General features: G+C 39.6%; 33 non-coding genes across 33 annotated transcripts; 24 read left to right on the top strand and 9 right to left on the bottom strand.

Annotated features, from left to right (window-relative positions):
* The first annotated feature begins 1,061 nt into the window (after window positions 1–1,061).
* On the top strand, window positions 1,062–1,134 carry Trnav-uac (transfer RNA valine (anticodon UAC)). Its single transcript has one exon. It is a non-coding gene; the product is annotated as a tRNA-Val (tRNA).
* Window positions 1,135–1,898: 764 nt separating this feature from the next.
* Window positions 1,899–2,017, top strand: LOC143450924 (5S ribosomal RNA). The gene has a single exon (XR_013114817.1). It is a non-coding gene; the product is annotated as a 5S ribosomal RNA (ribosomal RNA).
* A 1,763-nt stretch (window positions 2,018–3,780) lies between these two features.
* Window positions 3,781–3,854, bottom strand: Trnan-guu (transfer RNA asparagine (anticodon GUU)). Its single transcript has one exon. It is a non-coding gene; the product is annotated as a tRNA-Asn (tRNA).
* Window positions 3,855–4,310: 456 nt separating this feature from the next.
* Window positions 4,311–4,429, top strand: LOC143450923 (5S ribosomal RNA). The gene has a single exon (XR_013114816.1). It is a non-coding gene; the product is annotated as a 5S ribosomal RNA (ribosomal RNA).
* An 818-nt stretch (window positions 4,430–5,247) lies between these two features.
* Window positions 5,248–5,320, top strand: Trnat-ugu (transfer RNA threonine (anticodon UGU)). Its single transcript has one exon. It is a non-coding gene; the product is annotated as a tRNA-Thr (tRNA).
* Window positions 5,321–6,190: 870 nt separating this feature from the next.
* Trnan-guu (transfer RNA asparagine (anticodon GUU)) lies at window positions 6,191–6,264 on the bottom strand. The gene has a single exon. It is a non-coding gene; the product is annotated as a tRNA-Asn (tRNA).
* A 447-nt stretch (window positions 6,265–6,711) lies between these two features.
* Window positions 6,712–6,830, top strand: LOC143450921 (5S ribosomal RNA). The gene has a single exon (XR_013114815.1). It is a non-coding gene; the product is annotated as a 5S ribosomal RNA (ribosomal RNA).
* An 838-nt stretch (window positions 6,831–7,668) lies between these two features.
* Trnat-ugu (transfer RNA threonine (anticodon UGU)) lies at window positions 7,669–7,741 on the top strand. Its single transcript has one exon. It is a non-coding gene; the product is annotated as a tRNA-Thr (tRNA).
* Window positions 7,742–8,610: 869 nt separating this feature from the next.
* Trnan-guu (transfer RNA asparagine (anticodon GUU)) lies at window positions 8,611–8,684 on the bottom strand. The gene has a single exon. It is a non-coding gene; the product is annotated as a tRNA-Asn (tRNA).
* Window positions 8,685–9,138: 454 nt separating this feature from the next.
* On the top strand, window positions 9,139–9,257 carry LOC143450920 (5S ribosomal RNA). The gene has a single exon (XR_013114814.1). It is a non-coding gene; the product is annotated as a 5S ribosomal RNA (ribosomal RNA).
* A 794-nt stretch (window positions 9,258–10,051) lies between these two features.
* Window positions 10,052–10,124, top strand: Trnat-ugu (transfer RNA threonine (anticodon UGU)). Its single transcript has one exon. It is a non-coding gene; the product is annotated as a tRNA-Thr (tRNA).
* A 729-nt stretch (window positions 10,125–10,853) lies between these two features.
* Window positions 10,854–10,926, top strand: Trnav-uac (transfer RNA valine (anticodon UAC)). The gene has a single exon. It is a non-coding gene; the product is annotated as a tRNA-Val (tRNA).
* A 234-nt stretch (window positions 10,927–11,160) lies between these two features.
* On the bottom strand, window positions 11,161–11,234 carry Trnan-guu (transfer RNA asparagine (anticodon GUU)). The gene has a single exon. It is a non-coding gene; the product is annotated as a tRNA-Asn (tRNA).
* Window positions 11,235–11,693: 459 nt separating this feature from the next.
* LOC143450919 (5S ribosomal RNA) lies at window positions 11,694–11,812 on the top strand. The gene has a single exon (XR_013114813.1). It is a non-coding gene; the product is annotated as a 5S ribosomal RNA (ribosomal RNA).
* An 810-nt stretch (window positions 11,813–12,622) lies between these two features.
* Window positions 12,623–12,695, top strand: Trnat-ugu (transfer RNA threonine (anticodon UGU)). The gene has a single exon. It is a non-coding gene; the product is annotated as a tRNA-Thr (tRNA).
* Window positions 12,696–13,424: 729 nt separating this feature from the next.
* Trnav-uac (transfer RNA valine (anticodon UAC)) lies at window positions 13,425–13,497 on the top strand. The gene has a single exon. It is a non-coding gene; the product is annotated as a tRNA-Val (tRNA).
* Window positions 13,498–13,731: 234 nt separating this feature from the next.
* On the bottom strand, window positions 13,732–13,805 carry Trnan-guu (transfer RNA asparagine (anticodon GUU)). The gene has a single exon. It is a non-coding gene; the product is annotated as a tRNA-Asn (tRNA).
* A 1,017-nt stretch (window positions 13,806–14,822) lies between these two features.
* LOC143450917 (5S ribosomal RNA) lies at window positions 14,823–14,941 on the top strand. The gene has a single exon (XR_013114811.1). It is a non-coding gene; the product is annotated as a 5S ribosomal RNA (ribosomal RNA).
* Window positions 14,942–15,775: 834 nt separating this feature from the next.
* On the top strand, window positions 15,776–15,848 carry Trnat-ugu (transfer RNA threonine (anticodon UGU)). The gene has a single exon. It is a non-coding gene; the product is annotated as a tRNA-Thr (tRNA).
* A 729-nt stretch (window positions 15,849–16,577) lies between these two features.
* Window positions 16,578–16,650, top strand: Trnav-uac (transfer RNA valine (anticodon UAC)). The gene has a single exon. It is a non-coding gene; the product is annotated as a tRNA-Val (tRNA).
* A 234-nt stretch (window positions 16,651–16,884) lies between these two features.
* Trnan-guu (transfer RNA asparagine (anticodon GUU)) lies at window positions 16,885–16,958 on the bottom strand. Its single transcript has one exon. It is a non-coding gene; the product is annotated as a tRNA-Asn (tRNA).
* Window positions 16,959–17,412: 454 nt separating this feature from the next.
* Window positions 17,413–17,531, top strand: LOC143450916 (5S ribosomal RNA). The gene has a single exon (XR_013114810.1). It is a non-coding gene; the product is annotated as a 5S ribosomal RNA (ribosomal RNA).
* Window positions 17,532–18,337: 806 nt separating this feature from the next.
* Window positions 18,338–18,410, top strand: Trnat-ugu (transfer RNA threonine (anticodon UGU)). The gene has a single exon. It is a non-coding gene; the product is annotated as a tRNA-Thr (tRNA).
* A 729-nt stretch (window positions 18,411–19,139) lies between these two features.
* Window positions 19,140–19,212, top strand: Trnav-uac (transfer RNA valine (anticodon UAC)). The gene has a single exon. It is a non-coding gene; the product is annotated as a tRNA-Val (tRNA).
* A 234-nt stretch (window positions 19,213–19,446) lies between these two features.
* Trnan-guu (transfer RNA asparagine (anticodon GUU)) lies at window positions 19,447–19,520 on the bottom strand. The gene has a single exon. It is a non-coding gene; the product is annotated as a tRNA-Asn (tRNA).
* A 459-nt stretch (window positions 19,521–19,979) lies between these two features.
* Window positions 19,980–20,098, top strand: LOC143450915 (5S ribosomal RNA). The gene has a single exon (XR_013114809.1). It is a non-coding gene; the product is annotated as a 5S ribosomal RNA (ribosomal RNA).
* Window positions 20,099–20,888: 790 nt separating this feature from the next.
* Trnat-ugu (transfer RNA threonine (anticodon UGU)) lies at window positions 20,889–20,961 on the top strand. The gene has a single exon. It is a non-coding gene; the product is annotated as a tRNA-Thr (tRNA).
* Window positions 20,962–21,690: 729 nt separating this feature from the next.
* On the top strand, window positions 21,691–21,763 carry Trnav-uac (transfer RNA valine (anticodon UAC)). Its single transcript has one exon. It is a non-coding gene; the product is annotated as a tRNA-Val (tRNA).
* Window positions 21,764–21,997: 234 nt separating this feature from the next.
* Trnan-guu (transfer RNA asparagine (anticodon GUU)) lies at window positions 21,998–22,071 on the bottom strand. Its single transcript has one exon. It is a non-coding gene; the product is annotated as a tRNA-Asn (tRNA).
* Window positions 22,072–22,530: 459 nt separating this feature from the next.
* LOC143450914 (5S ribosomal RNA) lies at window positions 22,531–22,649 on the top strand. The gene has a single exon (XR_013114808.1). It is a non-coding gene; the product is annotated as a 5S ribosomal RNA (ribosomal RNA).
* Window positions 22,650–23,439: 790 nt separating this feature from the next.
* Window positions 23,440–23,512, top strand: Trnat-ugu (transfer RNA threonine (anticodon UGU)). The gene has a single exon. It is a non-coding gene; the product is annotated as a tRNA-Thr (tRNA).
* Window positions 23,513–24,241: 729 nt separating this feature from the next.
* Window positions 24,242–24,314, top strand: Trnav-uac (transfer RNA valine (anticodon UAC)). The gene has a single exon. It is a non-coding gene; the product is annotated as a tRNA-Val (tRNA).
* A 234-nt stretch (window positions 24,315–24,548) lies between these two features.
* On the bottom strand, window positions 24,549–24,622 carry Trnan-guu (transfer RNA asparagine (anticodon GUU)). The gene has a single exon. It is a non-coding gene; the product is annotated as a tRNA-Asn (tRNA).
* Between the last annotated feature and the right edge of the window lie 425 nt (window positions 24,623–25,047).

Genomic DNA, 25,047 nt, shown 5'->3' with positions numbered 1-25,047 from the left:
TCCTGACTTTCAAATCTGACAAGATGAAAATCTAGCTAGCGTAGTCTAGATGAGAATCTAGCTAGCGTAGTCTAGATGAAAATCAAGCTAGCGTAGTCTAGATGAAAATCTAGCTAGCGTAGTCTAGATGAAAATCTAGCTAGCGTAGTCTAGATGAAAATCAAGCTAGCGTAGTCTAGATGAAAATCAAGCTAGCGGTTAGCGAACGTACTTCCATCACGCTGTTAGTATCTTTTGTTGGAAAGAGCTTACCCAGGCGAAGCTTTCGAAGTCGCCGACCAAGGGATCGGAAGGTATGAACACAACATGTCTGACGTTTTACGGGTTGTGCTTGATATTCTTTAAAGGGTCATGTCCCAATTCAAAGAGATAGGCTTTTCAATGCAAAGTACATTAAATCAAGAAGCTACCAACGCAAAACTACATCATAAACCTACCCTGAATTTTGGCTTGCAACGAGACCTAGGTTATGTCTGTCTACAGTCTTAATTTGGACAAAATCCATGTACTCAGTTTTCTATAACAATTGCCTAAACTTTACAACAACTTTTTAGCTTAAAATTTTATGACAAATACTCCAAAAAAACAAAAATTCAAACCCACATAAAATTTACAACTTAGCCTAGACCTGGAACCAGCTGTCGTCAAAGCAACGACGAACTACTCCACATCGACATCACATGCGCATTGGAACGGAAATTTTCTTACTTTTTTTAATATGACGCATTGAGTGATGCACCGTAACAATCGCTGTGTTGCCGGCTTAAAATTGTCTTTCTATTGGGAAGTGATGCCTTAAGGTCCACACCTGAATCATGGGCGGATATATGAGAAGCCCCTAAAAAGTTTGAATCTCGGTTTTAATTCCAACAGTAATGAAGCGCTTTCGTACAAAGAAATGTCCATTCTACACGAACCACTTTCACGATTTGATTCCGGGAGGAACCAACGCTTGATATACAGCTTTGGCCAAATTGAAACGTACAAAATATTGATTTCCAATTCACGTAAAAGTAGCGCTTTGAAAATGAAAATAATACAAACTTTCTTTACCTCAACCCGTTCTCGTAGTGTAGCGGTTATCACGTTCGCCTTACACGCGAAAGGTCCCCAGTTCGATCCTGGGCGAGAACAAGTTTAAAATTTATTTGCGCAATAAATTATCAGACTTAATGGAAAGAATTCAAATAAAATTCACTTGCTATGTCTATGCTCTTTCGATGTTTTGCTTCGGTTGTGTAAAGGTTATCACGTTCGTCTCACACGTGAAAATTTTCGAGAGGGTTCGAAGAAACCGAAAGGTTAATCTTTTCAGAAAATTTATAAAGCACAAGTATCGTTTTTAAAGTTTCACCTTGAAGCCTCTCTCGTCCCTGGGTGGGCTTGAACCACCAACCTTTCGGTTAACAGCCGAACGCGCTAACCGATTGCGCCAATGAGACTTATCTATGCTAATTAACTGTCTTCTTCATTCTAGGATTGGTAATGCAGCAGAAGTAATTCATAAGCCTTGTTTGCTTGATTTAAATGATCGAGTTATGTTAAGTTCGAGTTTGCAGCCTTGGCCAATACTAGGCTCTTTTCTAGGCGAAGCCAAACCTTGAAAAACCAAAATACTTGAATTTTTGTTCCAACATCGTGACACTTTCTTTAATAATATTTCAAAGGTGGCAAACATTTTTATCCGGTTGAAATTTTCTAATGTCTCTTTAGTTCAATTGGAATATAGCTTGTCGTGAGCAAAATATTGTTGTTTAAAATGTAGCAAACTGTTATAAAACGTTTTTAACCAATTCATGAATCCGTTATATTAATGCACTCATACGACGCCAAAGCACATTAAAGTAGGCATGTACTAAAGTGCTCGAATAAAAGCGCCGTTTTAGCGAGAGACAATCGCCTACGACCATACCACGTTGAGTACACCCCATCTCGTCCGATCTGGGAAGTTAAGCAACGTCGGGCCCGGTTAGTACTTGGATGGGTGACCGCCTGGGAATACCGGGTGTTGTAGGCTTTTCGTTATTTTCTAATTTTCCAACGTTTTTGTCTGCATTTTCATTTTCACGATGAGCTTTTCAAAAGTCAAACAATTTTTTAATTTCTAATCAATATCATTTTTGAACATGTTTTATTTTAGATATGTTTATTTTGTAAATACAGTACTGTATATATATATATTTTTATTGTTTTCAAATTGAAGACAATCGAGACGAAGATCAGAACGAACAAACATAGTTGGACGAGGTGAATGACGCTGACCCCAACAAATCCGGGATAAGTCACTCACTCACTCACTCACTCACTCACTCACTCACTCACTCACTCACTCACTCACTCACTCACTCACTCACTCACTCACTCACTCAACGGAGTTGTGGACAATGACAAGGACCCCCACGACGAGGTTTTCAACAGGGTCGGTACCAGTGGGGACGCGCCATCACCACCTAAAACGGAAAACATCGCGGAAGATGCTCAACCCACCTAAACCGGGTGCGCGACATTATCCTAACCTACCTGCCTCAATTTTCTAACTATGGGCTGCGTGACCTACTTTTTAAAATCGCATTTGGTCCAGAAAAAAGTTTATTTTATGTGTTCTCCAGCGTATCAGTATAATAAATTGGTTATACGTATCCACTGACTAAAGCGTGCTCTGCTACTAGACAGACGCTTTGCCACTAAACCATGGCCCCGTACGTTCATCACTTCTGAGATTGCTCTTGTCAAAGTCGAACTTTTATTGACCTCATATTGATTAAGCCTGACCAGTTTCACTTGATTAATGTTTTTTACAGTTTACAAAAATATATTATCAGCGCACAGTATCGTAGCCGCCTCTATAGCTCAGAGTTAGAGCACTGGTCTTGTAAACCAGGGGTCGTGAGTTCAATTCTCACTGGAGCCTATTCTACTTACACCGTTAAGTTGTGTTGTCAGCTTTAAATGGAATTTTAGCAAGACACAAAAAACATCGTATTACATGCGCAGCATACAATCGTCATAATGTTTTCCTCACCCTGTGTTGGTTGGTTGAAACCAGCAAGAATTTGGCTAACAGTCGATCGAGGTTATCCATCATAAAACTGCGATGTTATTCGTGCAATGCGAGCTAGATGTTCAGAATGTTAATGCACAAGTCTCTTTGACATGTGGTTTCAAGTGCCCGACGCATTGCATATTTTCAATATTCTCCTTGTAGTTGACTCAATGACATTCCAAAGGAAGCTTTCAGTGCAAATATTTTGCAATAAACTGGTTTCTACTCTCGTTTGGTCACATAATCACAACTTTAAAACATCATTAAATTGAGTCTTCCTTCCCCCTGTCGTTCCTCCGTAGAGTTTGGGTTATCCTGTTCGTCTAACACGCTTAAGGTCCACAGCTGAATCATGGGCGGAAATATGAGAGGTCCCTAAAAAGTTTGAAATTCGGTTTTAATTCCAACAGTAATGAAGCGCTTTCATACAAAGAAATGTCCATTCTACACGAAGCACTTTCACGATTTGATTCCGGGAGGAAACATCGTTTGATTACAACTTTGGTCATATTGAAATATTTAAAATATCGATTTCCACTTCACGTAAAAGCAGCGCTTTAAAAATGAAAATAATACAAACTTTCATTACCTCAACCCGTTCTCGTGGTGTAGCGGTTATCACGTTCGCCTCACACGTGAAAGTTTTCGAGATGGGTCGAAGAAACCGAAAGGTTAATCTTTACAAAAATTTATAAAGCACAAGTATCGTTTTTAAAGTTTCACCTTGAAGCCTCTTTCGTCCCTGGGTGGGCTTGAACCACCAACCTTTCGGTTAACAGCCGAACGCGCTAACCGATTGCGCCACAGAGACTTATCTATTCTGATTAATTGTCTTCTTCATTCTAGGATTGGTAATGCAGCAGAAGTAATTCATAAGCCTTGTTTGCTTGATTTAAATGATCGAGTTATGTTAAGTTCGAGTTTGCAGCCTTGGCCAATACTAGGCTCTTTTCTAGGCGAAGCCAAACCTTGAAAAACCAAAATACCTGAATTTTTGTTCCAACATCGTGACACTTTCTTTAATAATATTTCAAACGTGGCAAACATTTTTATCCGGTTGAAATTTTCTAATGTCTCTTTAGTTCAATTGGAATATAGCTTGTCGTGAGCAAAATATTGTTGTTTAAAATGTAGCAAACTGTTATAAAACGTTTTTAACCAATTCATGAATCCGTTATATTAATGCACTCATACGACGCCAAAGCACATTAAAGTAGGCATGTACTAAAGTGCTCGAATAAAAGCGCCGTTTTAGCGAGAGACAATCGCCTACGACCATACCACGTTGAGTACACCCCATCTCGTCCGATCTGGGAAGTTAAGCAACGTCGGGCCCGGTTAGTACTTGGATGGGTGACCGCCTGGGAATACCGGGTGTTGTAGGCTTTTCGTTATTTTCTAATTTTCCAACGTTTTTGTCTGCATTTTCATTTTCACGATGAGCTTTTCAAAAGTCAAACAATTTTTTAATTTCTAATCAATATCATTTTTGAACATGTTTTATTTTAGATATGTTTATTTTGTAAATACAGTACTGTATATATATATATTTATATTGTTTTCAAATTGAAGACAATCGAGGCGAAGATCAGAACGAACAAACATAGTTGGACGAGGTGAATGACGCTGACCCCAACAAATCCGGGATAAGTCACTCACTCACTCACTCACTCACTCACTCACTCACTCACTCACTCACTCACTCACTCACTCACTCACTCACTCACTCACTCAACGGAGTTGTGGACAATGACAAGGGCCCCCACGACGAGGTTTTCAACAGGGTCGGTACCAGTGGGGACGCGCCATCACCACCTAAAACGGAAAACATCGCGGAAGATGCTCAACCCACCTAAACCGGGTGCGCGACATTATCCTAACCTACCTGCCTCAATTTTCTAACTATGGGCTGCGTGACCTACTTTTTAAAATCGCATTTGGTCCAGAAAAAAGTTTATTTTATGTGTTCTCCAGCGTATCAGTATAATAAATTGGTTATACGTATCCACTGACTAAAGCGTGCTCTGCTACTAGACAGACGCTTTGCCACTAAACCATGGCCCCGTACGTTCATCACTTCTGAGATTGCTCTTGTCAAAGTCGAAATTTTATTGACCTCATATTGATTAAGCCTGACCAGTTTCACTTGATTAATGTTTTTTACAGTTTACAAAAATATATTATCAGCGCACAGTATCGTAGCCGCCTCTATAGCTCAGGGGTTAGAGCACTGGTCTTGTAAACCAGGGGTCGTGAGTTCAATTCTCACTGGAGCCTATTCTACTTACACCGTTAAGTTGTGTTGTCAGCTTTAAATGGAATTTTAGCAAGACACAAAAAACATCGTATTACATGCGCAGCATACAATCGTCATAATGTTTTCCTCAACCTGTGTTGGTTGGTTGAAACCAGTAAGAATTTGGCTAACAGTCGATCGAGGTTATCCATCATAAAACTGCGATGTTATTCGTGCAATGCGAGCTAGATGTTCAGAATGTTAATGCACAAGTCTCTCTGACATGTGGTTTCAAGTGCCCGACGCATTGCATATTTTCAATATTCTCCTTGTAGTTGACTCAATGACATTCCAAAGGAAGCTTTCAGTGCAAATATTTTGCAATAAACTGGTTTCTACTCTCGTTTGGTCACATAATCACAACTTTAAAACATCATTAAATTGAGTCTTCCTTCCCCCTGTCGTTCCTCCGTAGAGTTTGGGTTATCCTGTTCGTCTAACACGCTTAAGGTCCACAGCTGAATCATGGGCGGAAATATGAGAGGTCCCTAAAAAGTTTGAAATTCGGTTTTAATTCCAACAGTAATGAAGCGCTTTCATACAAAGAAATGTCCATTCTACACGAAGCACTTTCACGATTTGATTCCGGGAGGAACCATCGTTTGATTACAACTTTGGTCATATTGAAATATTTAAAATATCGATTTCCACTTCACGTAAAAGCAGCGCTTTAAAAATGAAAATAATACAAACTTTCATTACCTCAACCCGTTCTCGTGGTGTAGCGGTTATCACGTTCGCCTCACACGTGAAAGTTTTCGAGATGGGTCGAAGAAACCGAAAGGTTAATCTTTACAGAAAATTTATAAAGCACAAGTATCGTTTTTAAAGTTTCACCTTGAAGCCTCTCTCGTCCCTGGGTGGGCTTGAACCACCAACCTTTCGGTTAACAGCCGAACGCGCTAACCGATTGCGCCACAGAGACTTATCTATTCTGATTAATTGTCTTCTTCATTATAAGATTGGTAATGCAGCAGAAGTAATTCATAAGCCTTGTTTGCTTGATTTAAATGATCGAGTTATGTTAAGTTCGAGTTTGCAGCCTTGGCCAATACTAGGCTCTTTTCTAGGCGAAGCCAAACCTTGAAAAACCAAAATACCTGAATTTTTGTTCCAACATCGTGACACTTTCTTTAATAATATTTCAAACGTGGCAAACATTTTTATCCGGTTGAAATTTTCTAATGTCTCTTTAGTTCAATTGGAATATAGAGCAAAATATTGTTGTTTAAAATGTAGCAAACTGTTATAAAACGTTTTTAACCAATTCATGAATCCGTTATATTAATGCACTCATACGACGCCAAAGCACATTAAAGTAGGCATGTACTAAAGTGCTCGAATAAAAGCGCCGTTTTAGCGAGAGACAATCGCCTACGACCATACCACGTTGAGTACACCCCATCTCGTCCGATCTGGGAAGTTAAGCAACGTCGGGCCCGGTTAGTACTTGGATGGGTGACCGCCTGGGAATACCGGGTGTTGTAGGCTTTTCGTTATTTTCTAATTTTCCAACGTTTTTGTCTGCATTTTCATTTTCACGATGAGCTTTTCAAAAGTCAAACAATTTTTTAATTTCTAATCAATATCATTTTTGAACATGTTTTATTTTAGATATGTTTATTTTGTAAATACAGTACTGTATATATATATATTTATATTGTTTTCAAATTGAAGACAATCGAGGCGAAGATCAGAACGAACAAACATAGTTGGACGAGGTGAATGACGCTGACCCCAACAAATCCGGGATAAGTCACTCACTCACTCACTCACTCACTCACTCACTCACTCACTCACTCACTCACTCACTCACTCACTCACTCACTCACTCACTCACTCACTCACTCACTCACTCAACGGAGTTGTGGACAATGACAAGGGCCCCCACGACGAGGTTTTCAACAGGGTCGGTACCAGTGGGGACGCGCCATCACCACCTAAAACGGAAAACATCGCGGAAGATGCTCAACCCACCTAAACCGGGTGCGCGACATTATCCTAACCTACCTGCCTCAATTTTTTAACTATGGGCTGCGTGACCTACTTTTTAAAATCGCATTTGGTCCAGAAAAAAGTTTATTTTATGTGTTCTCCAGCGTATCAGTATAATAAATTGGTTATACGTATCCACTGACTAAAGCGTGCTCTGCTACTAGACAGACGCTTTGCCACTAAACCATGGCCCCGTACGTTCATCACTTCTGAGATTGCTCTTGTCAAAGCCGAAATTTTATTAACCTCATATTGATAAAGCCTGACCAGTTTCACTTGATTAATGTTTTTTACAGTTTACAAAAATATATTATCAGCGCCCAGTATCGTAGCCGCCTCTATAGCTCAGGGGTTAGAGCACTGGTCTTGTAAACCAGGGGTCGTGAGTTCAATTCTCACTGGAGCCTATTCTACTTACACCGTTAAGTTGTGTTGTCAGGTTTAAATGGAATTTTAGCAAGACACAAAAAACATCGTATTACATGCGCAGCATACAATCGTCATAATGTTTTCCTCAACCTGTGTTGGTTGGTTGAAACCAGTAAGAATTTGGCTAACAGTCGATCGAGGTTATCCATCATAAAACTGCGATGTTATTCGTGCAATGCGAGCTAGATGTTCAGAATGTTAATGCACAAGTCTCTCTGACATGTGGTTTCAAGTGCCCGACGCATTGCATATTTTCAATATTCTCCTTGTAGTTGACTCAATGACATTCCAAAGGAAGCTTTCAGTGCAAATATTTTGCAATAAACTGGTTTCTACTCTCGTTTGGTCACATAATCACAACTTTAAAACATCATTAAATTGAGTCTTCCTTCCCCCTGTCGTTCCTCCGTAGAGTTTGGGTTATCCTGTTCGTCTAACACGCTTAAGGTCCACAGCTGAATCATGGGCGGAAATATGAGAGGTCCCTAAAAAGTTTGAAATTCGGTTTTAATTCCAACAGTAATGAAGCGCTTTCATACAAAGAAATGTCCATTCTACACGAAGCACTTTCACGATTTGATTCCGGGAGGAACCATCGTTTGATTACAACTTTGGTCATATTGAAATATTTAAAATATCGATTTCCACTTCACGTAAAACCAGCGCTTTAAAAATGAAAATAATACAAACTTTCATTACCTCAACCCGTTCTCGTGGTGTAGCGGTTATCACGTTCGCTTCACACGTGAAAGTTTTCGAGATGGGTCGAAGAAACCGAAAGGTTAATCTTTACAAAAATTTATAAAGCACAAGTATCGTTTTTAAAGTTTCACCTTGAAGCCTCTTTCGTCCCTGGGTGGGCTTGAACCACCAACCTTTCGGTTAACAGCCGAACGCGCTAACCGATTGCGCCACAGAGACTTATCTATTCTGATTAATTGTCTTCTTCATTCTAGGATTGGTAATGCAGCAGAAGTAATTCATAAGCCTTGTTTGCTTGATTTAAATGATCGAGTTATGTTAAGTTCGAGTTTGCAGCCTTGGCCAATACTAGGCTCTTTTCTAGGCGAAGCCAAACCTTGAAAAACCAAAATACCTGAATTTTTGTTCCAACATCGTGACACTTTCTTTAATAATATTTCAAAGGTGGCAAACATTTTTATCCGGTTGAAATTTTCTAATGTCTCTTTAGTTCAAGGAATATAGCTTGTCGTGAGCAAAATATTGTTGTTTAAAATGTAGCAAACTGTTATAAAACGTTTTTAACCAATTCATGAATCCGTTATATTAATGCACTCATACGACGCCAAAGCACATTAAAGTAGGCATGTACTAAAGTGCTCGAATAAAAGCGCCGTTTTAGCGAGAGACAATCGCCTACGACCATACCACGTTGAGTACACCCCATCTCGTCCGATCTGGGAAGTTAAGCAACGTCGGGCCCGGTTAGTACTTGGATGGGTGACCGCCTGGGAATACCGGGTGTTGTAGGCTTTTCGTTATTTTCTAATTTTCCAACGTTTTTGTCTGCATTTTCATTTTCACGATGAGCTTTTCAAAAGTCAAACAATTTTTTAATTTCTAATCAATATCATTTTTGAACATGTTTTATTTTAGATATGTTTATTTTGTAAATACAGTACTGTATATATATATATTTATTATGTTTTCAAATTGAAGACAATCGAGACGAAGATCAGAACGAACAAACATAGTTGGACGAGGTGAATGACGCTGACCCCAACAAATCCGGGATAAGTCACTCACTCACTCACTCACTCACTCACTCACTCACTCACTCACTCACTCACTCACTCAACGGAGTTGTGGACAATGACAAGGGCCCCCACGACGAGGTTTTCAACAGGGTCGGTACCAGTGGGGACGCGCCATCACCACCTAAAACGGAAAACATCGCGGAAGATGCTCAACCCACCTAAACCGGGTGCGCGACATTATCCTAACCTACCTGCCTCAATTTTTTAACTATGGGCTGCGTGACCTACTTTTTAAAATCGCATTTGGTCCAGAAAAAAGTTTATTTTATGTGTTCTCCAGCGTATCAGTATAATAAATTGGTTATACGTATCCACTGACTAAAGCGTGCTCTGCTACTAGACAGACGCTTTGCCACTAAACCATGGCCCCGTACGTTCATCACTTCTGAGATTGCTCTTGTCAAAGTCGAACTTTTATTGACCTCATATTGATTAAGCCTGACCAGTTTCACTTGATTAATGTTTTTTACAGTTTACAAAAATATATTATCAGCGCACAGTATCGTAGCCGCCTCTATAGCTCAGGGATTAGAGCACTGGTCTTGTAAACCAGGGGTCGTGAGTTCAATTCTCACTGGAGCCTATTCTACTTACACCGTTAAGTTGTGTTGTCAGCTTTAAATGGAATTTTAGCAAGACACAAAAAACATCGTATTACATGCGCAGCATACAATCGTCATAATGTTTTCCTCACCCTGTGTTGGTTGGTTGAAACCAGCAAGAATTTGGCTAACAGTCGATCGAGGTTATCCATCATAAAACTGCGATGTTATTCGTGCAATGCGAGCTAGATGTTCAGAATGTTAATGCACAAGTCTCTCTGACATGTGGTTTCAAGTGCCCGACGCATTGCATATTTTCAATATTCTCCTTGTAGTTGACTCAATGACATTCCAAAGGAAGCTTTCAGTGCAAATATTTTGCAATAAACTGGTTTCTACTCTCGTTTGGTCACATAATCACAACTTTAAAACATCATTAAATTGAGTCCTCCTTCCCCCTGTCGTTCCTCCGTAGAGTTTGGGTTATCCTGTTCGTCTAACACGCTTAAGGTCCACAGCTGAATCATGGGCGGAAATATGAGAGGTCCCTAAAAAGTTTGAAATTCGTTTTTAATTCCAACAGTAATGAAGCGCTTTCATACAAAGAAATGTCCATTCTACACGAAGCACTTTCACGATTTGATTCCGGGAGGAACCATCGTTTGATTACAACTTTGGTCAAATTGAAATATTCAAAATATCGATTTCCACTTCACGTAAAAGCAGCGCTTTAAAAATGAAAATAATACAAACTTTCATTACCTCAACCCGTTCTCGTAGTGTAGCGGTTGTCACGTTCGCCTTACACGCGAAAGGTCCCCAGTTCGATCCTGGGCGAGAACAAGTTTAAAATTTATTTGCGCAATAAAATATCAGACTTAATGGAAAGAATTCAAATAAAATTCACTTGCTATTTCTATGCTCTTTCGATGTTTTGCTTCGGTTGTGTAAAGGTTATCACGTTCGCCTCACACGTGAAAGTTTTCGAGAACGGTCGAAGAAAACGAAAGGTTAATCTTTTCAAAAAGTTTATAAAGCACAAGTATCGTTTTCAAAGTTTCACCTTGAAGAATCTCCCGTCCCTGGGTGGGCTTGAACCACCAACCTTTCGGTTAACAGCCGAACGCGCTAACCGATTGCGCCACAGAGACTTATCTTTGCTGATTAATTGTCTTCTTCATTCTAGCATTGGTAATGCAGCAGAAGTAATTCATAAGCCTTGTTTGCTTGATTTACAGTAAATGATCGAGTTATGTTAAGTTCGAGTTTGCAGCCTTGGCCAATACTAGGCTCTTTTCTAGGCGAAGCCAAACCTTGAAAAACCAAAATACTTGAATTTTTGTTCCAACATCGTGACACTTTCTTTAATAATATTTCAAAGGTGGCAAACATTTTTATCCGGTTGAAATTTTCTAATGTCTCTTTAGTTCAAGGAATATAGCTTGTCGTGAGCAAAATATTGTTGTTTAAAATGTAGCAAACTGTTATAAAACGTTTTTAACCAATTCATGAATCCGTTATATTAATGCACTCATACGACGCCAAAGCACATTAAAGTAGGCATGTACTAAAGTGCTCGAATAAAAGCGCCGTTTTAGCGAGAGACAATCGCCTACGACCATACCACGTTGAGTACACCCCATCTCGTCCGATCTGGGAAGTTAAGCAACGTCGGGCCCGGTTAGTACTTGGATGGGTGACCGCCTGGGAATACCGGGTGTTGTAGGCTTTTCGTTATTTTCTAATTTTCCAACGTTTTTGTCTGCATTTTCATTTTCACGATGAGCTTTTCAAAAGTCAAACAATTTTTTAATTTCTAATCAATATCATTTTTGAACATGTTTTATTTTAGATATGTTTATTTTGTAAATACAGTACTGTATATATATATATTTATATTGTTTTCAAATTGAAGACAATCGAGACGAAGATCAGAACGAACAAACATAGTTGGACGAGGTGAATGACGCTGACCCCAACAAATCCGGGATAAGTCACTCACTCACTCACTCACTCACTCACTCACTCACTCACTCACTCACTCACTCACTCACTCACTCACTCACTCAACGGAGTTGTGGACAATGACAAGGGCCCCCACGACGAGGTTTTCAACAGGGTCGGTACCAGTGGGGACGCGCCATCACCACCTAAAACGGAAAACATCGCGGAAGATGCTCAACCCACCTAAACCGGGTGCGCGACATTATCCTAACCTACCTGCCTCAATTTTTTAACTATGGGCTGCGTGACCTACTTTTTAAAATCGCATTTGGTCCAGAAAAAAGTTTATTTTATGTGTTCTCCAGCGTATCAGTATAATAAATTGGTTATACGTATCCACTGACTAAAGCGTGCTCTGCTACTAGACAGACGCTTTGCCACTAAACCATGGCCCCGTACGTTCATCACTTCTGAGATTGCTCTTGTCAAAGTCGAACTTTTATTGACCTCATATTGATTAAGCCTGACCAGTTTCACTTGATTAATGTTTTTTACAGTTTACAAAAATATATTATCAGCGCACAGTATCGTAGCCGCCTCTATAGCTCAGGGGTTAGAGCACTGGTCTTGTAAACCAGGGGTCGTGAGTTCAATTCTCACTGGAGCCTATTCTACTTACACCGTTAAGTTGTGTTGTCAGCTTTAAATGGAATTTTAGCAAGACACAAAAAACATCGTATTACATGCGCAGCATACAATCGTCATAATGTTTTCCTCACCCTGTGTTGGTTGGTTGAAACCAGCAAGAATTTGGCTAACAGTCGATCGAGGTTATCCATCATAAAACTGCGATGTTATTCGTGCAATGCGAGCTAGATGTTCAGAATGTTAATGCACAAGTCTCTCTGACATGTGGTTTCAAGTGCCCGACGCATTGCATATTTTCAATATTCTCCTTGTAGTTGACTCAATGACATTCCAAAGGAAGCTTTCAGTGCAAATATTTTGCAATAAACTGGTTTCTACTCTCGTTTGGTCACATAATCACAACTTTAAAACATCATTAAATTGAGTCTTCCTTCCCCCTGTCGTTCCTCCGTAGAGTTTGGGTTATCCTGTTCGTCTAACACGCTTAAGGTCCACAGCTGAATCATGGGCGGAAATATGAGAGGTCCCTAAAAAGTTTGAAATTCGTTTTTAATTCCAACAGTAATGAAGCGCTTTCATACAAAGAAATGTCCATTCTACACGAAGCACTTTCACGATTTGATTCCGGGAGGAACCATCGTTTGATTACAACTTTGGTCAAATTGAAATATTCAAAATATCGATTTCCACTTCACGTAAAAGCAGCGCTTTAAAAATGAAAATAATACAAACTTTCATTACCTCAACCCGTTCTCGTAGTGTAGCGGTTATCACGTTCGCCTTACACGCGAAAGGTCCCCAGTTCGATCCTGGGCGAGAACAAGTTTAAAATTTATTTGCGCAATAAAATATCAGACTTAATGGAAAGAATTCAAATAAAATTCACTTGCTATTTCTATGCTCTTTCGATGTTTTGCTTCGGTTGTGTAAAGGTTATCACGTTCGCCTCACACGTGAAAGTTTTCGAGAACGGTCGAAGAAAACGAAAGGTTAATCTTTTCAAAAAGTTTATAAAGCACAAGTATCGTTTTCAAAGTTTCACCTTGAAGAATCTCCCGTCCCTGGGTGGGCTTGAACCACCAACCTTTCGGTTAACAGCCGAACGCGCTAACCGATTGCGCCACAGAGACTTATCTTTGCTGATTAATTGTCTTCTTCATTCTAGCATTGGTAATGCAGCAGAAGTAATTCATAAGCCTTGTTTGCTTGATTTACAGTAAATGATCGAGTTATGTTAAGTTCGAGTTTGCAGCCTTGGCCAATACTAGGCTCTTTTCTAGGCGAAGCCAAACCTTGAAAAACCAAAATATTTGAATTTTTGTTCCAACATCGTGACACTTTCTTTAATAATATTTCAAAGGTGGCAAACATTTTTATCCGGTTGAAATTTTCTAATGTCTCTTTACCCTATCCTAACCAGGCTCGCGAGTTTACTAAAAAACTAGGTGTGGCCGACCCCGCACACACATTTTCAATCGTTAATTACTAGAAAACTATACGTCGTAAACTGATCGGATTTTGACAGGTTAGTAGAAAAATCATCTGGCTTCCTGTATACATCATAATTGTAAAACTAAACAAAGTCAATTTAGTGTAAATTAGGTATTTCTAAAAGTGACACATTTCTAGAAATTCTTCTTGATATGCCGCGTCCCCGCTGTGCGGAAAACCAGCTGACCGCGAGAAGAGAACGAAAGAGAATAGTTAGTCGAGTTATTGGTGCGTACATGAGTAATACGCTTCAATGCCGAGAGCAGAGCAAAGCAGAGGAAAATTATGAAAATATCGTAATATCTTAAAAATTACAAAATCCAACTTTATCAAACAAACATGGACAGATAGCCGAACATTTTTTAGGAAAAGTCACCAAATTTCAAGTTTCTACAGCTAACAATGCAACTGTACGCCACGTTTTACTGTGACAGTGTGCGGGAGAAGCCAAGCCTAGTTAGAATAGGGTTAAGTTCAAGGAATATAGCTTGTCGTGAGCAAAATATTGTTGTTTAAAATGTAGCAAACTGTTATAAAACGTTTTTAACCAATTCATGAATCCGTTATATTAATGCACTCATACGACGCCAAAGCACATTAAAGTAGGCATGTACTAAAGTGCTCGAATAAAAGCGCCGTTTTAGCGAGAGACAATCGCCTACGACCATACCACGTTGAGTACACCCCATCTCGTCCGATCTGGGAAGTTAAGCAACGTCGGGCCCGGTTAGTACTTGGATGGGTGACCGCCTGGGAATACCGGGTGTTGTAGGCTTTTCGTTATTTTCTAATTTTCCAACGTTTTTGTCTGCATTTTCATTTTCACGATGAGCTTTTCAAAAGTCAAACAATTTTTTAATTTCTAATCAATATCATTTTTGAACATGTTTTATTTTAGATATGTTTATTTTGTAAATACAGTACTGTATATATATTTATTTATATTGTTTTCAAATTGAAGACAATCGAGACGAAGATCAGAACGAACAAACATAGTTGGACGAGGTGAATGACGCTGACCCCAACAAATCCGGGATAAGTCACTCACTCACTCACTCACTCACTCACTCACTCACTCACTCACTCACTCACTCACTCACTCACTCACTCACTCACTCACTCACTCACTCACTCACTCAACGGAGTTGTGGACAATGACAAGGGCCCCCACGACGAGGTTTTCAACAGGGTCGGTACCAGTGGGGACGCGCCATCACCACCTAAAACGGAAAACATCGCGGAAGATGCTCAACCCACCTAAACCGGGTGCGCGACATTATCCTAACCTACCTGCCTCAATTTTTTAACTATGGGCTGCGTGACCTACTTTTTAAAATCGCATTTGGTCCAGAAAAAAGTTTATTTTATGTGTTCTCCAGCGTATCAGTATAATAAATTGGTTATACGTATCCACTGACTAAAGCGTGCTCTGCTACTAGACAGACGCTTTGCCACTAAACCATGGCCCCGTACGTTCATCACTTCTGAGATTGCTCTTGTCAAAGTCGAAATTTTATTGACCTCATATTGATTAAGCCTGACCAGTTTCACTTGATTAATGTTTTTTACAGTTTACAAAAATATATTATCAGCGCACAGTATCGTAGCCGCCTCTATAGCTCAGGGGTTAGAGCACTGGTCTTGTAAACCAGGGGTCGTGAGTTCAATTCTCACTGGAGCCTATTCTACTTACACCGTTAAGTTGTGTTGTCAGCTTTAAATGGAATTTTAGCAAGACACAAAAAACATCGTATTACATGCGCAGCATACAATCGTCATAATGTTTTCCTCACCCTGTGTTGGTTGGTTGAAACCAGCAAGAATTTGGCTAACAGTCGATCGAGGTTATCCATCATAAAACTGCGATGTTATTCGTGCAATGCGAGCTAGATGTTCAGAATGTTAATGCACAAGTCTCTCTGACATGTGGTTTCAAGTGCCCGACGCATTGCATATTTTCAATATTCTCCTTGTAGTTGACTCAATGACATTCCAAAGGAAGCTTTCAGTGCAAATATTTTGCAATAAACTGGTTTCTACTCTCGTTTGGTCACATAATCACAACTTTAAAACATCATTAAATTGAGTCCTCCTTCCCCCTGTCGTTCCTCCGTAGAGTTTGGGTTATCCTGTTCGTCTAACACGCTTAAGGTCCACAGCTGAATCATGGGCGGAAATATGAGAGGTCCCTAAAAAGTTTGAAATTCGTTTTTAATTCCAACAGTAATGAAGCGCTTTCATACAAAGAAATGTCCATTCTACACGAAGCACTTTCACGATTTGATTCCGGGAGGAACCATCGTTTGATTACAACTTTGGTCAAATTGAAATATTCAAAATATCGATTTCCACTTCACGTAAAAGCAGCGCTTTAAAAATGAAAATAATACAAACTTTCATTACCTCAACCCGTTCTCGTAGTGTAGCGGTTGTCACGTTCGCCCTACACGCGAAAGGTCCCCAGTTCGATCCTGGGCGAGAACAAGTTTAAAATTTATTTGCGCAATAAAATATCAGACTTAATGGAAAGAATTCAAATAAAATTCACTTGCTATTTCTATGCTCTTTCGATGTTTTGCTTCGGTTGTGTAAAGGTTATCACGTTCGCCTCACACGTGAAAGTTTTCGAGAACGGTCGAAGAAAACGAAAGGTTAATCTTTTCAAAAAGTTTATAAAGCACAAGTATCGTTTTCAAAGTTTCACCTTGAAGAATCTCCCGTCCCTGGGTGGGCTTGAACCACCAACCTTTCGGTTAACAGCCGAACGCGCTAACCGATTGCGCCACAGAGACTTATCTTTGCTGATTAATTGTCTTCTTCATTCTAGCATTGGTAATGCAGCAGAAGTAATTCATAAGCCTTGTTTGCTTGATTTAAATGATCGAGTTATGTTAAGTTCGAGTTTGCAGCCTTGGCCAATACTAGGCTCTTTTCTAGGCGAAGCCAAACCTTGAAAAACCAAAATACTTGAATTTTTGTTCCAACATCGTGACACTTTCTTTAATAATATTTCAAACGTGGCAAACATTTTTATCCGGTTGAAATTTTCTAATGTCTCTTTAGTTCAAGGAATATAGCTTGTCGTGAGCAAAATATTGTTGTTTAAAATGTAGCAAACTGTTATAAAACGTTTTTAACCAATTCATGAATCCGTTATATTAATGCACTCATACGACGCCAAAGCACATTAAAGTAGGCATGTACTAAAGTGCTCGAATAAAAGCGCCGTTTTAGCGAGAGACAATCGCCTACGACCATACCACGTTGAGTACACCCCATCTCGTCCGATCTGGGAAGTTAAGCAACGTCGGGCCCGGTTAGTACTTGGATGGGTGACCGCCTGGGAATACCGGGTGTTGTAGGCTTTTCGTTATTTTCTAATTTTCCAACGTTTTTGTCTGCATTTTCATTTTCACGATGAGCTTTTCAAAAGTCAAACAATTTTTTAATTTCTAATCAATATCATTTTTGAACATGTTTTATTTTAGATATGTTTATTTTGTAAATACAGTACTGTATATATATTTATTTATATTGTTTTCAAATTGAAGACAATCGAGACGAAGATCAGAACGAACAAACATAGTTGGACGAGGTGAATGACGCTGACCCCAACAAATCCGGGATAAATCACTCACTCACTCACTCACTCACTCACTCACTCACTCACTCACTCACTCACTCACTCACTCACTCACTCAACGGAGTTGTGGACAATGACAAGGGCCCCCACGACGAGGTTTTCAACAGGGTCGGTACCAGTGGGGACGCGCCATCACCACCTAAAACGGAAAACATCGCGGAAGATGCTCAACCCACCTAAACCGGGTGCGCGACATTATCCTAACCTACCTGCCTCAATTTTTTAACTATGGGCTGCGTGACCTACTTTTTAAAATCGCATTTGGTCCAGAAAAAAGTTTATTTTATGTGTTCTCCAGCGTATCAGTATAATAAATTGGTTATACGTATCCACTGACTAAAGCGTGCTCTGCTACTAGACAGACGCTTTGCCACTAAACCATGGCCCCGTACGTTCATCACTTCTGAGATTGCTCTTGTCAAAGTCGAACTTTTATTGACCTCATATTGATTAAGCCTGACCAGTTTCACTTGATTAATGTTTTTTACAGTTTACAAAAATATATTATCAGCGCACAGTATCGTAGCCGCCTCTATAGCTCAGGGGTTAGAGCACTGGTCTTGTAAACCAGGGGTCGTGAGTTCAATTCTCACTGGAGCCTATTCTACTTACACCGTTAAGTTGTGTTGTCAGCTTTAAATGGAATTTTAGCAAGACACAAAAAACATCGTATTACATGCGCAGCATACAATCGTCATAATGTTTTCCTCACCCTGTGTTGGTTGGTTGAAACCAGCAAGAATTTGGCTAACAGTCGATCGAGGTTATCCATCATAAAACTGCGATGTTATTCGTGCAATGCGAGCTAGATGTTCAGAATGTTAATGCACAAGTCTCTCTGACATGTGGTTTCAAGTGCCCGACGCATTGCATATTTTCAATATTCTCCTTGTAGTTGACTCAATGACATTCCAAAGGAAGCTTTCAGTGCAAATATTTTGCAATAAACTGGTTTCTACTCTCGTTTGGTCACATAATCACAACTTTAAAACATCATTAAATTGAGTCCTCCTTCCCCCTGTCGTTCCTCCGTAGAGTTTGGGTTATCCTGTTCGTCTAACACGCTTAAGGTCCACAGCTGAATCATGGGCGGAAATATGAGAGGTCCCTAAAAAGTTTGAAATTCGTTTTTAATTCCAACAGTAATGAAGCGCTTTCATACAAAGAAATGTCCATTCTACACGAAGCACTTTCACGATTTGATTCCGGGAGGAACCATCGTTTGATTACAACTTTGGTCAAATTGAAATATTCAAAATATCGATTTCCACTTCACGTAAAAGCAGCGCTTTAAAAATGAAAATAATACAAACTTTCATTACCTCAACCCGTTCTCGTAGTGTAGCGGTTGTCACGTTCGCCCTACACGCGAAAGGTCCCCAGTTCGATCCTGGGCGAGAACAAGTTTAAAATTTATTTGCGCAATAAAATATCAGACTTAATGGAAAGAATTCAAATAAAATTCACTTGCTATTTCTATGCTCTTTCGATGTTTTGCTTCGGTTGTGTAAAGGTTATCACGTTCGCCTCACACGTGAAAGTTTTCGAGAACGGTCGAAGAAAACGAAAGGTTAATCTTTTCAAAAAGTTTATAAAGCACAAGTATCGTTTTCAAAGTTTCACCTTGAAGAATCTCCCGTCCCTGGGTGGGCTTGAACCACCAACCTTTCGGTTAACAGCCGAACGCGCTAACCGATTGCGCCACAGAGACTTATCTTTGCTGATTAATTGTCTTCTTCATTCTAGCATTGGTAATGCAGCAGAAGTAATTCATAAGCCTTGTTTGCTTGATTTACAGTAAATGATCGAGTTATGTTAAGTTCGAGTTTGCAGCCTTGGCCAATACTAGGCTCTTTTCTAGGCGAAGCCAAACCTTGAAAAACCAAAATACTTGAATTTTTGTTCCAACATCGTGACACTTTCTTTAATAATATTTCAAAGGTGGCAAACATTTTTATCCGGTTGAAATTTTCTAATGTCTCTTTAGTTCAAGGAATATAGCTTGTCGTGAGCAAAATATTGTTGTTTAAAATGTAGCAAACTGTTATAAAACGTTTTTAACCAATTCATGAATCCGTTATATTAATGCACTCATACGACGCCAAAGCACATTAAAGTAGGCATGTACTAAAGTGCTCGAATAAAAGCGCCGTTTTAGCGAGAGACAATCGCCTACGACCATACCACGTTGAGTACACCCCATCTCGTCCGATCTGGGAAGTTAAGCAACGTCGGGCCCGGTTAGTACTTGGATGGGTGACCGCCTGGGAATACCGGGTGTTGTAGGCTTTTCGTTATTTTCTAATTTTCCAACGTTTTTGTCTGCATTTTCATTTTCACGATGAGCTTTTCAAAAGTCAAACAATTTTTTAATTTCTAATCAATATCATTTTTGAACATGTTTTATTTTAGATATGTTTATTTTGTAAATACAGTACTGTATATATATATATTTTTATTGTTTTCAAATTGAAGACAATCGAGACGAAGATCAGAACGAACAAACATAGTTGGACGAGGTGAATGACGCTGACCCCAACAAATCCGGGATAAGTCACTCACTCACTCACTCACTCACTCACTCACTCACTCACTCACTCACTCACTCAACGGAGTTGTGGACAATGACAAGGGCCCCCACGACGAGGTTTTCAACAGGGTCGGTACCAGTGGGGACGCGCCATCACCACCTAAAACGGAAAACATCGCGGAAGATGCTCAACCCACCTAAACCGGGTGCGCGACATTATCCTAACCTACCTGCCTCAATTTTTTAACTATGGGCTGCGTGACCTACTTTTTAAAATCGCATTTGGTCCAGAAAAAAGTTTATTTTATGTGTTCTCCAGCGTATCAGTATAATAAATTGGTTATACGTATCCACTGACTAAAGCGTGCTCTGCTACTAGACAGACGCTTTGCCACTAAACCATGGCCCCGTACGTTCATCACTTCTGAGATTGCTCTTGTCAAAGTCGAACTTTTATTGACCTCATATTGATTAAGCCTGACCAGTTTCACTTGATTAATGTTTTTTACAGTTTACAAAAATATATTATCAGCGCACAGTATCGTAGCCGCCTCTATAGCTCAGGGGTTAGAGCACTGGTCTTGTAAACCAGGGGTCGTGAGTTCAATTCTCACTGGAGCCTATTCTACTTACACCGTTAAGTTGTGTTGTCAGCTTTAAATGGAATTTTAGCAAGACACAAAAAACATCGTATTACATGCGCAGCATACAATCGTCATAATGTTTTCCTCACCCTGTGTTGGTTGGTTGAAACCAGCAAGAATTTGGCTAACAGTCGATCGAGGTTATCCATCATAAAACTGCGATGTTATTCGTGCAATGCGAGCTAGATGTTCAGAATGTTAATGCACAAGTCTCTCTGACATGTGGTTTCAAGTGCCCGACGCATTGCATATTTTCAATATTCTCCTTGTAGTTGACTCAATGACATTCCAAAGGAAGCTTTCAGTGCAAATATTTTGCAATAAACTGGTTTCTACTCTCGTTTGGTCACATAATCACAACTTTAAAACATCATTAAATTGAGTCCTTCTTCCCCCTGTCGTTCCTCCGTAGAGTTTGGGTTATCCTGTTCGTCTAACACGCTTAAGGTCCACAGCTGAATCATGGGCGGAAATATGAGAGGTCCCTAAAAAGTTTGAAATTCGTTTTTAATTCCAACAGTAATGAAGCGCTTTCATACAAAGAAATGTCCATTCTACACGAAGCACTTTCACGATTTGATTCCGGGAGGAACCATCGTTTGATTACAACTTTGGTCAAATTGAAATATTCAAAATATCGATTTCCACTTCACGTAAAAGCAGCGCTTTAAAAATGAAAATAATACAAACTTTCATTACCTCAACCCGTTCTCGTAGTGTAGCGGTTATCACGTTCGCCTTACACGCGAAAGGTCCCCAGTTCGATCCTGGGCGAGAACAAGTTTAAAATTTATTTGCGCAATAAAATATCAGACTTAATGGAAAGAATTCAAATAAAATTCACTTGCTATTTCTATGCTCTTTCGATGTTTTGCTTCGGTTGTGTAAAGGTTATCACGTTCGCCTCACACGTGAAAGTTTTCGAGAACGGTCGAAGAAAACGAAAGGTTAATCTTTTCAAAAAGTTTATAAAGCACAAGTATCGTTTTCAAAGTTTCACCTTGAAGAATCTCCCGTCCCTGGGTGGGCTTGAACCACCAACCTTTCGGTTAACAGCCGAACGCGCTAACCGATTGCGCCACAGAGACTTATCTTTGCTGATTAATTGTCTTCTTCATTCTAGCATTGGTAATGCAGCAGAAGTAATTCATAAGCCTTGTTTGCTTGATTTACAGTAAATGATCGAGTTATGTTAAGTTCGAGTTTGCAGCCTTGGCCAATACTAGGCTCTTTTCTAGGCGAAGCCAAACCTTGAAAAACCAAAATACCTGAATTTTTGTTCCAACATCGTGACACTTTCTTTAATAATATTTCAAACGTGGCAAACATTTTTATCCGGTTGAAATTTTCTAATGTCTCTTTAGTTCAAGGAATATAGCTTGTCGTGAGCAAAATATTGTTGTTTAAAATGTAGCAAACTGTTATAAAACGTTTTTAACCAATTCATGAATCCGTTATATTAATGCACTCATACGACGCCAAAGCACATTAAAGTAGGCATGTACTAAAGTGCTCGAATAAAAGCGCCGTTTTAGCGAGAGACAATCGCCTACGACCATACCACGTTGAGTACACCCCATCTCGTCCGATCTGGGAAGTTAAGCAACGTCGGGCCCGGTTAGTACTTGGATGGGTGACCGCCTGGGAATACCGGGTGTTGTAGGCTTTTCGTTATTTTCTAATTTTCCAACGTTTTTGTCTGCATTTTCATTTTCACGATGAGCTTTTCAAAAGTCAAACAATTTTTTAATTTCTAATCAATATCATTTTTGAACATGTTTTATTTTAGATATGTTTATTTTGTAAATACAGTAGTGTATATATATTTATTTTTATTGTTTTCAAATTGAAGACAATCGAGACGAAGATCAGAACGAACAAACATAGTTGGACGAGGTGAATGACGCTGACCCCAACAAATCCGGGATAAATCACTCACTCACTCACTCACTCACTCACTCACTCACTCACTCACTCACTCACTCAACGGAGTTGTGGACAATGACAAGGGCCCCCACGACGAGGTTTTCAACAGGGTCGGTACCAGTGGGGACGCGCCATCACCACCTAAAACGGAAAACATCGCGGAAGATGCTCAACCCACCTAAACCGGGTGCGCGACATTATCCTAACCTACCTGCCTCAATTTTTTAACTATGGGCTGCGTGACCTACTTTTTAAAATCGCATTTGGTCCAGAAAAAAGTTTATTTTATGTGTTCTCCAGCGTATCAGTATAATAAATTGGTTATACGTATCCACTGACTAAAGCGTGCTCTGCTACTAGACAGACGCTTTGCCACTAAACCATGGCCCCGTACGTTCATCACTTCTGAGATTGCTCTTGTCAAAGTCGAACTTTTATTGACCTCATATTGATTAAGCCTGACCAGTTTCACTTGATTAATGTTTTTTACAGTTTACAAAAATATATTATCAGCGCACAGTATCGTAGCCGCCTCTATAGCTCAGGGGTTAGAGCACTGGTCTTGTAAACCAGGGGTCGTGAGTTCAATTCTCACTGGAGCCTATTCTACTTACACCGTTAAGTTGTGTTGTCAGCTTTAAATGGAATTTTAGCAAGACACAAAAAACATCGTATTACATGCGCAGCATACAATCGTCATAATGTTTTCCTCACCCTGTGTTGGTTGGTTGAAACCAGCAAGAATTTGGCTAACAGTCGATCGAGGTTATCTATCATAAAACTGCGATGTTATTCGTGCAATGCGAGCTAGATGTTCAGAATGTTAATGCACAAGTCTCTCTGACATGTGGTTTCAAGTGCCCGACGCATTGCATATTTTCAATATTCTCCTTGTAGTTGACTCAATGACATTCCAAAGGAAGCTTTCAGTGCAAATATTTTGCAATAAACTGGTTTCTACTCTCGTTTGGTCACATAATCACAACTTTAAAACATCATTAAATTGAGTCCTCCTTCCCCCTGTCGTTCCTCCGTAGAGTTTGGGTTATCCTGTTCGTCTAACACGCTTAAGGTCCACAGCTGAATCATGGGCGGAAATATGAGAGGTCCCTAAAAAGTTTGAAATTCGTTTTTAATTCCAACAGTAATGAAGCGCTTTCATACAAAGAAATGTCCATTCTACACGAAGCACTTTCACGATTTGATTCCGGGAGGAACCATCGTTTGATTAAAACTTTGGTCAAATTGAAATATTCAAAATATCGATTTCCACTTCACGTAAAAGCAGCGCTTTAAAAATGAAAATAATACAAACTTTCATTACCTCAACCCGTTCTCGTAGTGTAGCGGTTGTCACGTTCGCCCTACACGCGAAAGGTCCCCAGTTCGATCCTGGGCGAGAACAAGCTTAAAATTTATTTGCGCAATAAAATATCAGACTTAATGGAAAGAATTCAAATAAAATTCACTTGCTATTTCTATGCTCTTTCGATGTTTTGCTTCGGTTGTGTAAAGGTTATCACGTTCGCCTCACACGTGAAAGTTTTCGAGAACGGTCGAAGAAAACGAAAGGTTAATCTTTTCAAAAAGTTTATAAAGCACAAGTATCGTTTTCAAAGTTTCACCTTGAAGAATCTCCCGTCCCTGGGTGGGCTTGAACCACCAACCTTTCGGTTAACAGCCGAACGCGCTAACCGATTGCGCCACAGAGACTTATCTTTGCTGATTAATTGTCTTCTTCATTCTAGCATTGGTAATGCAGCAGAAGTAATTCATAAGCCTTGTTTGCTTGATTTACAGTAAATGATCGAGTTATGTTAAGTTCGAGTTTGCAGCCTTGGCCAATACTAGGCTCTTTTCTAGGCGAAGCCAAACCTTGAAAAACCAAAATACTTGAATTTTTGTTCCAACATCGTGACACTTTCTTTAATAATATTTCAAAGGTGGCAAACATTTTTATCCGGTTGAAATTTTCTAATGTCTCTTTAGTTCAAGGAATATAGCTTGTCGTGAGCAAAATATTGTTGTTTAAAATGTAGCAAACTGTTATAAAACGTTTTTAACCAATTCATGAATCCGTTATATTAATGCACTCATACGACGCCAAAGCACATTAAAGTAGGCATGTACTAAAGTGC

This window comes from Clavelina lepadiformis, chromosome 3 (genome assembly GCF_947623445.1).
Source record: "Clavelina lepadiformis chromosome 3, kaClaLepa1.1, whole genome shotgun sequence".
Lineage (NCBI taxonomy): Eukaryota > Metazoa > Chordata > Ascidiacea > Aplousobranchia > Clavelinidae > Clavelina > Clavelina lepadiformis.
Note: the sequence above shows the minus strand (reverse complement) of the source record. Positions and strands in the feature narration are given on the sequence as shown.